Source organism: Leptinotarsa decemlineata, unplaced genomic scaffold, assembly GCF_025532065.1.
Source record: "Leptinotarsa decemlineata unplaced genomic scaffold, Ldec_3_MD MMD2_tig00002082_RagTag_RagTag, whole genome shotgun sequence".
Lineage (NCBI taxonomy): Eukaryota > Metazoa > Arthropoda > Insecta > Coleoptera > Chrysomelidae > Leptinotarsa > Leptinotarsa decemlineata.
In genome coordinates, this window is record NW_027412573.1 from 81083 (window position 1) to 96392 (window position 15310).

Below are 15310 nucleotides of genomic sequence, written 5' to 3' on the forward strand. Positions count from 1 at the left end.
ATATAAAATGTATCGTTTGTATATTCATGATTAAAACCTGGTTCAGTAGAGTTTACAGTTCGATTTCCTACAAATTACAACAGGTAATACTGCTAGACAATTCTATCTCTAACCCTCATTCCTTCTACAGCAAATTGTCCTCTCCATTTCTCCATGAAAGCCATTTTCAATACATTCCTTTCCCGAATATTCTGAGGGAATACTATACATTCTGCACCCATCACTTCAACTATTCGAATTGATACTTCATGTATTGCTCGATGAACTGCAGTTCGACTCAAACTGCAAAAAAGTTTCCTCACCAACACCCCTTTATAGCTATATCGCCAGCTTACAGTAGGTCGAGAGAATGAATTCATCTACATAGGCATAAAAGCATATATCCTACACTAATATTCTTCCCCTTTTGGGCAGGTTTGAAGAACATAAATCTTTGTTGAGATAATAGATCAAGCATCAAAAATCTAGTCTCTGATAAGTTATTTGTCCCTATCTTAATAACTAAGCTTATATGTGTGTGTCTCCCTCAAGGTGGCTTGCAGAACAAGAATGGTTTTAGAGTTACAAACTTAGGTCTGCAGTGCTCTGTCCGTACAACAATTGTGATCGGTACAACAGCGGTTAACTACTAACTACTGCTACTACTGTATTAGGCATTCATGCAAGGATGTCTAGTCTTATAGCAATACTAACACGAGGAAGCGGTATTCAGATGAAAGAAAGCCTAAAATGAAACAATTCATATTAGATGGAAACGGTTCACTGGAAGTGATGTCCGGGACGATACGTCTGGAGTCTGGACAGAATGATCAAGCTCATTCTCTGAATATATGAGTTGTCTCGTTGATAAATATCAACTCGCCTGTAGTGTCGTGTGGCCTATAGGTTTACTTTTGTCCCAAGAAGCCAAAATTCAAATCAGTAAGATTCTGTTCTCCATAAGCAATTGAATCCAACAAGTGAGTTGAATGTTTTACCAGCATCCAAATGCCAAGAATAAAAATTTCCTATTCTTATAAAAGATGATCATACTTGATTAATCCGAAAAATCGAGAAGTTTAGACATAAACTCGAAAATTAGCAAATGGCTACCAAAAGTATCACAACAAATTTTGAATTTCGGCGGCAAGACATTCACGGAACCAAAGTCGTCAATTCACCGTTCCGTGTTCCGTCGGAGCACGGAATCCTTAAAGGGATTCGAATATGTGTTCGAATATAATTAATGCGTTCGAATATATCCTTGTATAGTTGTTTGCAAAAACGGGAAATTAACTGTAAACGGTAACCGATCGAATCAAACTCGAATCCAGTTAAAATATTCATAATTCCTTTCCCTAACATCTACACCTTTCTCAGTTGATTCCAAATTTGTTAACAAATCCCTTGATTTATCTGTCAGTTTATAAATTTTATTCAACCGTTATTATAGGACTCCCCCTATAATACTGGCAGGGCAAGGAGCCTTGAGCTCCTGAGGCCACAAAGTTTCAAATGTGAGAAGATTTCACTTTTCTAATTGTAAACAATACCAAAATGTTCATAAGATATAAATTATATTACACCTATAGCACAAATGTTTCAATTCTAAGGGGACTTTAATGAACCCAGGCTCCCCAAGGAAAAAAGGAGGATGTCTCTTCGATACTTGAGACGTCGCTGTTTTGAAGTTATACTTTACCTTTGATATAGCTATATCGCCAGCTTACAGTAGGTTGAGAGAATGAATTCATCTACATAGGCATAAAAGCATATATCCTACACTAATATTCTTCCCCTTTTGGGCAGGTTTGAAGAACATAAACCAACCGTCAACATCAAAGACTATGCCCCAGAGAGATGATGTGGAACCACCACATAAGAGACACAAAATGGACTTCCACAATGAATGTTATTCTGAATGCAGCTCAAAGCCCCCAAAACGAGGAAGAAAAATAATATATGAAAAATATTCCGTACAGAGAAGCATGTTTTTAGCGGTTGTCACTCGTCCAGATATATCATTCTCAGTGAGCAGAGTTAGCAGATATTTGGAAAATCCAGGAAAGCAGCACTGGAAAGCAGTCAAACGTATTTTCAGATACCTAAAGGGTACTAAAAGTTATGGAATTCTATACAATGGTGGGAGCAACGAATATTTAAAAGCGTATTCAGATGCAGATTTTGCAGGAGACATTGATACTAGATATTCAACAACTGGCTATGTTACTTTATTATCAGGTTGTCCAGTTACATGGACATCTCAACGACAAAAGTGTTGCAACATCCACGACAGAATCTGAATATATTGCAGCTTGGGATGCCGCACGAGAAATAATATGGTTGAGAAGGTTGCTTAAAGAAATTGATGTTGACGTTTCAAATCCAACGGAACTTTTTGTTGATAATAGAAGTGCTATAAACTTGATGAGCTATAATGATCATCACAAACGAAAAAAATATCACTGTTGTTTACACCCAATCAGAAAACCAGTTGGCAGATATTTTAACCAAACCCTTACCACGAGAAAAATTTTCAACAAATCGACAAGGTCTGTGGGTAACGTCTTCGAAGTGAACAAAGAGTGGGAGTGTTGAAGTAATCCATGTTCACTTCATTTCGATTGATCTTGTTTTTATGATTCCTTGGAAATCGTTGTTGATTGAATGAGTTTTAATGTCATTGTTAATACATATAAAATGTATCGTTTGTATATTCATGATTAAAACCTGGTTCAGTAGAGTTTACAGTTCGATTTCCTACAAATTACAACAGGTAATACTGCTAGACAATTCTATCTCTAACCCTCATTCCTTCTACAGCAAATTGTCCTCTCCATTTCTCCATGAAAGCCATTTTCAATACATTCCTTTCCCGAATATTCTGAGGGAATACTATACATTCTGCACCCATCACTTCAACTATTCGAATTGATACTTCATGTATTGCTCGATGAACTGCAGTTCGACTCAAACTGCAAAAAAGTTTCCTCACCAACACCCCTTTATAGCTATATCGCCAGCTTACAGTAGGTCGAGAGAATGAATTCATCTACATAGGCATAAAAGCATATATCCTACACTAATATTCTTCCCCTTTTGGGCAGGTTTGAAGAACATAAATCTTTGTTGAGATAATAGATCAAGCATCAAAAATCTAGTCTCTGATAAGTTATTTGTCCCTATCTTAATAACTAAGCTTATATGTGTGTGTCTCCCTCAAGGTGGCTTGCAGAACAAGAATGGTTTTAGAGTTACAAACTTAGGTCTGCAGTGCTCTGTCCGTACAACAATTGTGATCGGTACAACAGCGGTTAACTACTAACTACTGCTACTACTGTATTAGGCATTCATGCAAGGATGTCTAGTCTTATAGCAATACTAACACGAGGAAGCGGTATTCAGATGAAAGAAAGCCTAAAATGAAACAATTCATATTAGATGGAAACGGTTCACTGGAAGTGATGTCCGGGACGATACGTCTGGAGTCTGGACAGAATGATCAAGCTCATTCTCTGAATATATGAGTTGTCTCGTTGATAAATATCAACTCGCCTGTAGTGTCGTGTGGCCTATAGGTTTACTTTTGTCCCAAGAAGCCAAAATTCAAATCAGTAAGATTCTGTTCTCCATAAGCAATTGAATCCAACAAGTGAGTTGAATGTTTTACCAGCATCCAAATGCCAAGAATAAAAATTTCCTATTCTTATAAAAGATGATCATACTTGATTAATCCGAAAAATCGAGAAGTTTAGACATAAACTCGAAAATTAGCAAATGGCTACCAAAAGTATCACAACAAATTTTGAATTTCGGCGGCAAGACATTCACGGAACCAAAGTCGTCAATTCACCGTTCCGTGTTCCGTCGGAGCACGGAATCCTTAAAGGGATTCGAATATGTGTTCGAATATAATTAATGCGTTCGAATATATCCTTGTATAGTTGTTTGCAAAAACGGGAAATTAACTGTAAACGGTAACCGATCGAATCAAACTCGAATCCAGTTAAAATATTCATAATTCCTTTCCCTAACATCTACACCTTTCTCAGTTGATTCCAAATTTGTTAACAAATCCCTTGATTTATCTGTCAGTTTATAAATTTTATTCAACCGTTATTATAGGACTCCCCCTATAATACTGGCAGGGCAAGGAGCCTTGAGCTCCTGAGGCCACAAAGTTTCAAATGTGAGAAGATTTCACTTTTCTAATTGTAAACAATACCAAAATGTTCATAAGATATAAATTATATTACACCTATAGCACAAATGTTTCAATTCTAAGGGGACTTTAATGAACCCAGGCTCCCCAAGGAAAAAAGGAGGATGTCTCTTCGATACTTGAGACGTCGCTGTTTTGAAGTTATACTTTACCTTTGATATAGCTATATCGCCAGCTTACAGTAGGTTGAGAGAATGAATTCATCTACATAGGCATAAAAGCATATATCCTACACTAATATTCTTCCCCTTTTGGGCAGGTTTGAAGAACATAAACCAACCGTCAACATCAAAGACTATGCCCCAGAGAGATGATGTGGAACCACCACATAAGAGACACAAAATGGACTTCCACAATGAATGTTATTCTGAATGCAGCTCAAAGCCCCCAAAACGAGGAAGAAAAATAATATATGAAAAATATTCCGTACAGAGAAGCATGTTTTTAGCGGTTGTCACTCGTCCAGATATATCATTCTCAGTGAGCAGAGTTAGCAGATATTTGGAAAATCCAGGAAAGCAGCACTGGAAAGCAGTCAAACGTATTTTCAGATACCTAAAGGGTACTAAAAGTTATGGAATTCTATACAATGGTGGGAGCAACGAATATTTAAAAGCGTATTCAGATGCAGATTTTGCAGGAGACATTGATACTAGATATTCAACAACTGGCTATGTTACTTTATTATCAGGTTGTCCAGTTACATGGACATCTCAACGACAAAAGTGTTGCAACATCCACGACAGAATCTGAATATATTGCAGCTTGGGATGCCGCACGAGAAATAATATGGTTGAGAAGGTTGCTTAAAGAAATTGATGTTGACGTTTCAAATCCAACGGAACTTTTTGTTGATAATAGAAGTGCTATAAACTTGATGAGCTATAATGATCATCACAAACGAAAAAAATATCACTGTTGTTTACACCCAATCAGAAAACCAGTTGGCAGATATTTTAACCAAACCCTTACCACGAGAAAAATTTTCAACAAATCGACAAGGTCTGTGGGTAACGTCTTCGAAGTGAACAAAGAGTGGGAGTGTTGAAGTAATCCATGTTCACTTCATTTCGATTGATCTTGTTTTTATGATTCCTTGGAAATCGTTGTTGATTGAATGAGTTTTAATGTCATTGTTAATACATATAAAATGTATCGTTTGTATATTCATGATTAAAACCTGGTTCAGTAGAGTTTACAGTTCGATTTCCTACAAATTACAACAGGTAATACTGCTAGACAATTCTATCTCTAACCCTCATTCCTTCTACAGCAAATTGTCCTCTCCATTTCTCCATGAAAGCCATTTTCAATACATTCCTTTCCCGAATATTCTGAGGGAATACTATACATTCTGCACCCATCACTTCAACTATTCGAATTGATACTTCATGTATTGCTCGATGAACTGCAGTTCGACTCAAACTGCAAAAAAGTTTCCTCACCAACACCCCTTTATAGCTATATCGCCAGCTTACAGTAGGTCGAGAGAATGAATTCATCTACATAGGCATAAAAGCATATATCCTACACTAATATTCTTCCCCTTTTGGGCAGGTTTGAAGAACATAAATCTTTGTTGAGATAATAGATCAAGCATCAAAAATCTAGTCTCTGATAAGTTATTTGTCCCTATCTTAATAACTAAGCTTATATGTGTGTGTCTCCCTCAAGGTGGCTTGCAGAACAAGAATGGTTTTAGAGTTACAAACTTAGGTCTGCAGTGCTCTGTCCGTACAACAATTGTGATCGGTACAACAGCGGTTAACTACTAACTACTGCTACTACTGTATTAGGCATTCATGCAAGGATGTCTAGTCTTATAGCAATACTAACACGAGGAAGCGGTATTCAGATGAAAGAAAGCCTAAAATGAAACAATTCATATTAGATGGAAACGGTTCACTGGAAGTGATGTCCGGGACGATACGTCTGGAGTCTGGACAGAATGATCAAGCTCATTCTCTGAATATATGAGTTGTCTCGTTGATAAATATCAACTCGCCTGTAGTGTCGTGTGGCCTATAGGTTTACTTTTGTCCCAAGAAGCCAAAATTCAAATCAGTAAGATTCTGTTCTCCATAAGCAATTGAATCCAACAAGTGAGTTGAATGTTTTACCAGCATCCAAATGCCAAGAATAAAAATTTCCTATTCTTATAAAAGATGATCATACTTGATTAATCCGAAAAATCGAGAAGTTTAGACATAAACTCGAAAATTAGCAAATGGCTACCAAAAGTATCACAACAAATTTTGAATTTCGGCGGCAAGACATTCACGGAACCAAAGTCGTCAATTCACCGTTCCGTGTTCCGTCGGAGCACGGAATCCTTAAAGGGATTCGAATATGTGTTCGAATATAATTAATGCGTTCGAATATATCCTTGTATAGTTGTTTGCAAAAACGGGAAATTAACTGTAAACGGTAACCGATCGAATCAAACTCGAATCCAGTTAAAATATTCATAATTCCTTTCCCTAACATCTACACCTTTCTCAGTTGATTCCAAATTTGTTAACAAATCCCTTGATTTATCTGTCAGTTTATAAATTTTATTCAACCGTTATTATAGGACTCCCCCTATAATACTGGCAGGGCAAGGAGCCTTGAGCTCCTGAGGCCACAAAGTTTCAAATGTGAGAAGATTTCACTTTTCTAATTGTAAACAATACCAAAATGTTCATAAGATATAAATTATATTACACCTATAGCACAAATGTTTCAATTCTAAGGGGACTTTAATGAACCCAGGCTCCCCAAGGAAAAAAGGAGGATGTCTCTTCGATACTTGAGACGTCGCTGTTTTGAAGTTATACTTTACCTTTGATATAGCTATATCGCCAGCTTACAGTAGGTTGAGAGAATGAATTCATCTACATAGGCATAAAAGCATATATCCTACACTAATATTCTTCCCCTTTTGGGCAGGTTTGAAGAACATAAACCAACCGTCAACATCAAAGACTATGCCCCAGAGAGATGATGTGGAACCACCACATAAGAGACACAAAATGGACTTCCACAATGAATGTTATTCTGAATGCAGCTCAAAGCCCCCAAAACGAGGAAGAAAAATAATATATGAAAAATATTCCGTACAGAGAAGCATGTTTTTAGCGGTTGTCACTCGTCCAGATATATCATTCTCAGTGAGCAGAGTTAGCAGATATTTGGAAAATCCAGGAAAGCAGCACTGGAAAGCAGTCAAACGTATTTTCAGATACCTAAAGGGTACTAAAAGTTATGGAATTCTATACAATGGTGGGAGCAACGAATATTTAAAAGCGTATTCAGATGCAGATTTTGCAGGAGACATTGATACTAGATATTCAACAACTGGCTATGTTACTTTATTATCAGGTTGTCCAGTTACATGGACATCTCAACGACAAAAGTGTTGCAACATCCACGACAGAATCTGAATATATTGCAGCTTGGGATGCCGCACGAGAAATAATATGGTTGAGAAGGTTGCTTAAAGAAATTGATGTTGACGTTTCAAATCCAACGGAACTTTTTGTTGATAATAGAAGTGCTATAAACTTGATGAGCTATAATGATCATCACAAACGAAAAAAATATCACTGTTGTTTACACCCAATCAGAAAACCAGTTGGCAGATATTTTAACCAAACCCTTACCACGAGAAAAATTTTCAACAAATCGACAAGGTCTGTGGGTAACGTCTTCGAAGTGAACAAAGAGTGGGAGTGTTGAAGTAATCCATGTTCACTTCATTTCGATTGATCTTGTTTTTATGATTCCTTGGAAATCGTTGTTGATTGAATGAGTTTTAATGTCATTGTTAATACATATAAAATGTATCGTTTGTATATTCATGATTAAAACCTGGTTCAGTAGAGTTTACAGTTCGATTTCCTACAAATTACAACAGGTAATACTGCTAGACAATTCTATCTCTAACCCTCATTCCTTCTACAGCAAATTGTCCTCTCCATTTCTCCATGAAAGCCATTTTCAATACATTCCTTTCCCGAATATTCTGAGGGAATACTATACATTCTGCACCCATCACTTCAACTATTCGAATTGATACTTCATGTATTGCTCGATGAACTGCAGTTCGACTCAAACTGCAAAAAAGTTTCCTCACCAACACCCCTTTATAGCTATATCGCCAGCTTACAGTAGGTCGAGAGAATGAATTCATCTACATAGGCATAAAAGCATATATCCTACACTAATATTCTTCCCCTTTTGGGCAGGTTTGAAGAACATAAATCTTTGTTGAGATAATAGATCAAGCATCAAAAATCTAGTCTCTGATAAGTTATTTGTCCCTATCTTAATAACTAAGCTTATATGTGTGTGTCTCCCTCAAGGTGGCTTGCAGAACAAGAATGGTTTTAGAGTTACAAACTTAGGTCTGCAGTGCTCTGTCCGTACAACAATTGTGATCGGTACAACAGCGGTTAACTACTAACTACTGCTACTACTGTATTAGGCATTCATGCAAGGATGTCTAGTCTTATAGCAATACTAACACGAGGAAGCGGTATTCAGATGAAAGAAAGCCTAAAATGAAACAATTCATATTAGATGGAAACGGTTCACTGGAAGTGATGTCCGGGACGATACGTCTGGAGTCTGGACAGAATGATCAAGCTCATTCTCTGAATATATGAGTTGTCTCGTTGATAAATATCAACTCGCCTGTAGTGTCGTGTGGCCTATAGGTTTACTTTTGTCCCAAGAAGCCAAAATTCAAATCAGTAAGATTCTGTTCTCCATAAGCAATTGAATCCAACAAGTGAGTTGAATGTTTTACCAGCATCCAAATGCCAAGAATAAAAATTTCCTATTCTTATAAAAGATGATCATACTTGATTAATCCGAAAAATCGAGAAGTTTAGACATAAACTCGAAAATTAGCAAATGGCTACCAAAAGTATCACAACAAATTTTGAATTTCGGCGGCAAGACATTCACGGAACCAAAGTCGTCAATTCACCGTTCCGTGTTCCGTCGGAGCACGGAATCCTTAAAGGGATTCGAATATGTGTTCGAATATAATTAATGCGTTCGAATATATCCTTGTATAGTTGTTTGCAAAAACGGGAAATTAACTGTAAACGGTAACCGATCGAATCAAACTCGAATCCAGTTAAAATATTCATAATTCCTTTCCCTAACATCTACACCTTTCTCAGTTGATTCCAAATTTGTTAACAAATCCCTTGATTTATCTGTCAGTTTATAAATTTTATTCAACCGTTATTATAGGACTCCCCCTATAATACTGGCAGGGCAAGGAGCCTTGAGCTCCTGAGGCCACAAAGTTTCAAATGTGAGAAGATTTCACTTTTCTAATTGTAAACAATACCAAAATGTTCATAAGATATAAATTATATTACACCTATAGCACAAATGTTTCAATTCTAAGGGGACTTTAATGAACCCAGGCTCCCCAAGGAAAAAAGGAGGATGTCTCTTCGATACTTGAGACGTCGCTGTTTTGAAGTTATACTTTACCTTTGATATAGCTATATCGCCAGCTTACAGTAGGTTGAGAGAATGAATTCATCTACATAGGCATAAAAGCATATATCCTACACTAATATTCTTCCCCTTTTGGGCAGGTTTGAAGAACATAAACCAACCGTCAACATCAAAGACTATGCCCCAGAGAGATGATGTGGAACCACCACATAAGAGACACAAAATGGACTTCCACAATGAATGTTATTCTGAATGCAGCTCAAAGCCCCCAAAACGAGGAAGAAAAATAATATATGAAAAATATTCCGTACAGAGAAGCATGTTTTTAGCGGTTGTCACTCGTCCAGATATATCATTCTCAGTGAGCAGAGTTAGCAGATATTTGGAAAATCCAGGAAAGCAGCACTGGAAAGCAGTCAAACGTATTTTCAGATACCTAAAGGGTACTAAAAGTTATGGAATTCTATACAATGGTGGGAGCAACGAATATTTAAAAGCGTATTCAGATGCAGATTTTGCAGGAGACATTGATACTAGATATTCAACAACTGGCTATGTTACTTTATTATCAGGTTGTCCAGTTACATGGACATCTCAACGACAAAAGTGTTGCAACATCCACGACAGAATCTGAATATATTGCAGCTTGGGATGCCGCACGAGAAATAATATGGTTGAGAAGGTTGCTTAAAGAAATTGATGTTGACGTTTCAAATCCAACGGAACTTTTTGTTGATAATAGAAGTGCTATAAACTTGATGAGCTATAATGATCATCACAAACGAAAAAAATATCACTGTTGTTTACACCCAATCAGAAAACCAGTTGGCAGATATTTTAACCAAACCCTTACCACGAGAAAAATTTTCAACAAATCGACAAGGTCTGTGGGTAACGTCTTCGAAGTGAACAAAGAGTGGGAGTGTTGAAGTAATCCATGTTCACTTCATTTCGATTGATCTTGTTTTTATGATTCCTTGGAAATCGTTGTTGATTGAATGAGTTTTAATGTCATTGTTAATACATATAAAATGTATCGTTTGTATATTCATGATTAAAACCTGGTTCAGTAGAGTTTACAGTTCGATTTCCTACAAATTACAACAGGTAATACTGCTAGACAATTCTATCTCTAACCCTCATTCCTTCTACAGCAAATTGTCCTCTCCATTTCTCCATGAAAGCCATTTTCAATACATTCCTTTCCCGAATATTCTGAGGGAATACTATACATTCTGCACCCATCACTTCAACTATTCGAATTGATACTTCATGTATTGCTCGATGAACTGCAGTTCGACTCAAACTGCAAAAAAGTTTCCTCACCAACACCCCTTTATAGCTATATCGCCAGCTTACAGTAGGTCGAGAGAATGAATTCATCTACATAGGCATAAAAGCATATATCCTACACTAATATTCTTCCCCTTTTGGGCAGGTTTGAAGAACATAAATCTTTGTTGAGATAATAGATCAAGCATCAAAATCTAGTCTCTGATAAGTTATTTGTCCCTATCTTAATAACTAAGCTTATATGTGTGTGTCTCCCTCAAGGTGGCTTGCAGAACAAGAATGGTTTTAGAGTTACAAACTTAGGTCTGCAGTGCTCTGTCCGTACAACAATTGTGATCGGTACAACAGCGGTTAACTACTAACTACTGCTACTACTGTATTAGGCATTCATGCAAGGATGTCTAGTCTTATAGCAATACTAACACGAGGAAGCGGTATTCAGATGAAAGAAAGCCTAAAATGAAACAATTCATATTAGATGGAAACGGTTCACTGGAAGTGATGTCCGGGACGATACGTCTGGAGTCTGGACAGAATGATCAAGCTCATTCTCTGAATATATGAGTTGTCTCGTTGATAAATATCAACTCGCCTGTAGTGTCGTGTGGCCTATAGGTTTACTTTTGTCCCAAGAAGCCAAAATTCAAATCAGTAAGATTCTGTTCTCCATAAGCAATTGAATCCAACAAGTGAGTTGAATGTTTTACCAGCATCCAAATGCCAAGAATAAAAATTTCCTATTCTTATAAAAGATGATCATACTTGATTAATCCGAAAAAATCGAGAAGTTTAGACATAAACTCGAAAATTAGCAAATGGCTACCAAAAGTATCACAACAAATTTTGAATTTCGGCGGCAAGACATTCACGGAACCAAAGTCGTCAATTCACCGTTCCGTGTTCCGTCGGAGCACGGAATCCTTAAAGGGATTCGAATATGTGTTCGAATATAATTAATGCGTTCGAATATATCCTTGTATAGTTGTTTGCAAAAACGGGAAATTAACTGTAAACGGTAACCGATCGAATCAAACTCGAATCCAGTTAAAATATTCATAATTCCTTCCCTAACATCTACACCTTTTCTCAGTTGATTCCAAATTTGTTAACAAATCCTTGATTTATTTGTCAGTTTATAAATTTTATTCAACCGTTATTATAGGACTCCCCCTATAATACTGGCAGGGCAGGGCAGGGAGCCTTGAGCTCCTGAGGCACAAAGTTTCAAATGTGAGAAGATTTCACTTTTCTAATTGTAAACAATACCAAAATGTTCATAAGATATAAATTATATTACACCTATAGCACAAATGTTTCAATTCTAAGGGGACTTTAATGAACCCAGGCTCCCAAGGAAAAAAGGAGGATGTCTCTTCGATACTTGAGACGTCGCTGTTTTGAAGTTATACTTTACCTTTGATATAGCTATATCGCCAGCTTACAGTAGGTTGAGAGAATGAATTCATCTACATAGGCATAAAAGCATATATCCTACACTAATATTCTTCCCTTTTTGGGCAGGTTTGAAGACATAAACCAACCGTCAACATCAAAGACTATGCCCCAGAGAGATGATGTGGAACCACCACATAAGAGACACAAAATGGACTTCCACAATGAATGTTATTCTGAATGCAGCTCAAAGCCCCCAAAACGAGGAAGAAAAATAATATATGAAAAATATTCCGTACAGAGAAGCATGTTTTTAGCGGTTGTCACTCGTCCAGATATATCATTCTCAGTGAGCAGAGTTAGCAGATATTTGGAAAATCCAGGAAAGCAGCATGGAAAGCAGTCAAACGTATTTTCAGATACCTAAAGGGTACTAAAAGTTATGGAATTCTATACAATGGTGGGAGCAACGAATATTTAAAAGCGTATTCAGATGCAGATTTTGCAGGAGACATTGATACTAGATATTCAACAACTGGCTATTTACTTTATTATCAGGTTGTCCAGTTACATGGACATCTCAACGACAAAAGTGTTGCAACATCCACGACAGAATCTGAATATATTGCAGCTTGGGATGCCGCACGAGAAATAATATGGTGAGAAGGTTGCTTAAAGAAATTGATGTTGACGTTTCAAATCCAACGGAAATTTTTGTTGATAATAGAAGTGCTATAAACTTGATGAGCTATAATGATCATCACAAACGAAAAAAATATCACTGTTGTTTACACCCAATCAGAAAAACCAGTTGGCAGATATTTTAACCAAACCCTTACCACGAGAAAAATTTTCAACAAATCGACAAGGTCTGTGGGTAACGTCTTCGAAGTGAACAAAGAGTGGGAGTGTTGAAGTAATCCATGTTCACTTCATTTCGATTGATCTTGTTTTATGATTCCTTGGAAATCGTTGTTGATTGAATGAGTTTTAATGTCATGTGTAATACATATAAAATGTATCGTTTGTATATTCATGATTAAAACCTGGTTCAGTAGAGTTTACAGTTCGATTTCCTACAAAATTACAACAGGTAATACTGCTAGACAATTCTATCTCTAACCCTCATTCCTTCTACAGCAAATTGTCCTCTCCATTTCTCCATGAAAGCCATTTTCAATACATTCCTTTCCCGAATATTCTGAGGGAATACTATACATTCTGCACCCATCACTTCAACTATTCGAATTGATACTTCATGTATTGCTCGATGAACTGCAGTTCGACTCAAACTGCAAAAAAAGTTTCCTCACCAACACCCCTTTATAGCTATATCGCCAGCTTACAGTAGGTCGAGAGAATGAATCATTCATTACATAGGCATAAAAGCATATATCCTACACTAATATTCTTCCCCTTTTGGCAGGTTTGAAGAACATAAATCTTTGTTGAGATAATAGATCAAGCATCAAAATCTAGTCTCTGATAAGTTATTTGTCCCTATCTTAATAACTAAGCTTATATGTGTGTGTGTCTCCCTCAAGGTGGCTTGCAGAACAGAATGGTTTTAGAGTTACAAACTTAGGTCTGCAGTGCTCTGTCCGTACAACAATTGTGATCGGTACAACTGCGGTTAACTATAACTACTGCTACTACTGTATTAGCATTCATGCAAGGATGTCTAGTTTATTGCAATACTAACACGAGGAAGCGGTATTCAGATGAAAGAAAGCCTAAATGAAACAATTCATATTAGATGGAACGGTTCACTGGAAGTGATGTCCGGGACGATACGTCTGGAGTCTGGACAGAATGTATCAAGCTCATTCTCTGAATATATGAGTTGTCTCGTTGATAAATATCAACTCGCTGTAGTGTCGTGTGGCCTATAGGTTTACTTTTGTCCAAGAAGCCAAAATTCAAATCAGTAAGATTCTGTTCTCCATAAGCAATTGAATCCAACAAGTGAGTTGAATGTTTTACCAGCATCCAAATGCAAGAATAAAAATTTCTTTCTTATAAAAGATGATCATACTTGATTAATCGAAAAATCGAGAAGTTTAGACATAAACTCGAAAATTAGCAAATGGCTACCAAAAGTATCACAACAAATTTTGAATTTCGGCGGGCAAGACATTCACGGAACCAAAGTGTCAATTCACCGTTCCGTGTTCCGTCGGAGCACGGAATCCTTAAAGGGATTCGAATATGTGTTCGATTATAATTAATGCGTTCGAATATATCTTGTATAGTTGTTTGCAAAAACGGAAATTAACTGTAACGGTAACCGATCGAATCAAACTCGAATCCAGTGAAAATATTCATAATTCCTTTCCCTAACATCTACACCTTTCTCAGTTGATTCCAAATTTGTTAACAAATCCTTGATTTATCTGTCAGTTTATAAATTTATTCAACCGTTATTATAGGACTCCCCTATAATACTGGCAGGGCAGGGAGCCTTGAGCTCCTGAGGCCACAAAGTTTCAAATGTGAGAAGATTTTCACTTTTTAATTGTAACCAATACCAATATGTTCATAAGATATAAATTATATTACATATAGCCACAAATGTTTCAATTCTAGGGACTTTAATGAACCAGGCTCCCCAAGGAAAAAAGGAGGATGTCTCTTCGATACTTGAGACGTCGCTGTTTGAAGTTATACTTTACCTTTGATATAGTATTATCGCCAGCTTACAGTAGGTTTAGAGAATGAATTCATCTAATAGGCATAAAAGCATATCTCCTACACTAATATTCTTCCCTTTTGGGCAGGTTTGAAGAACATAAACCAACCGTCAACATCAAAGACTATGCCCAGAGAGATGATGTGGAACCACCACATGAGTGACACAAAATGGATTTCCACATGAATGTTATTCTGAATGCAGCTCAAAGCCCCCAAAACGAGGAAGAAAAATAATATATGAAAAATATTCGTACAGAGAAGCATGTTTTT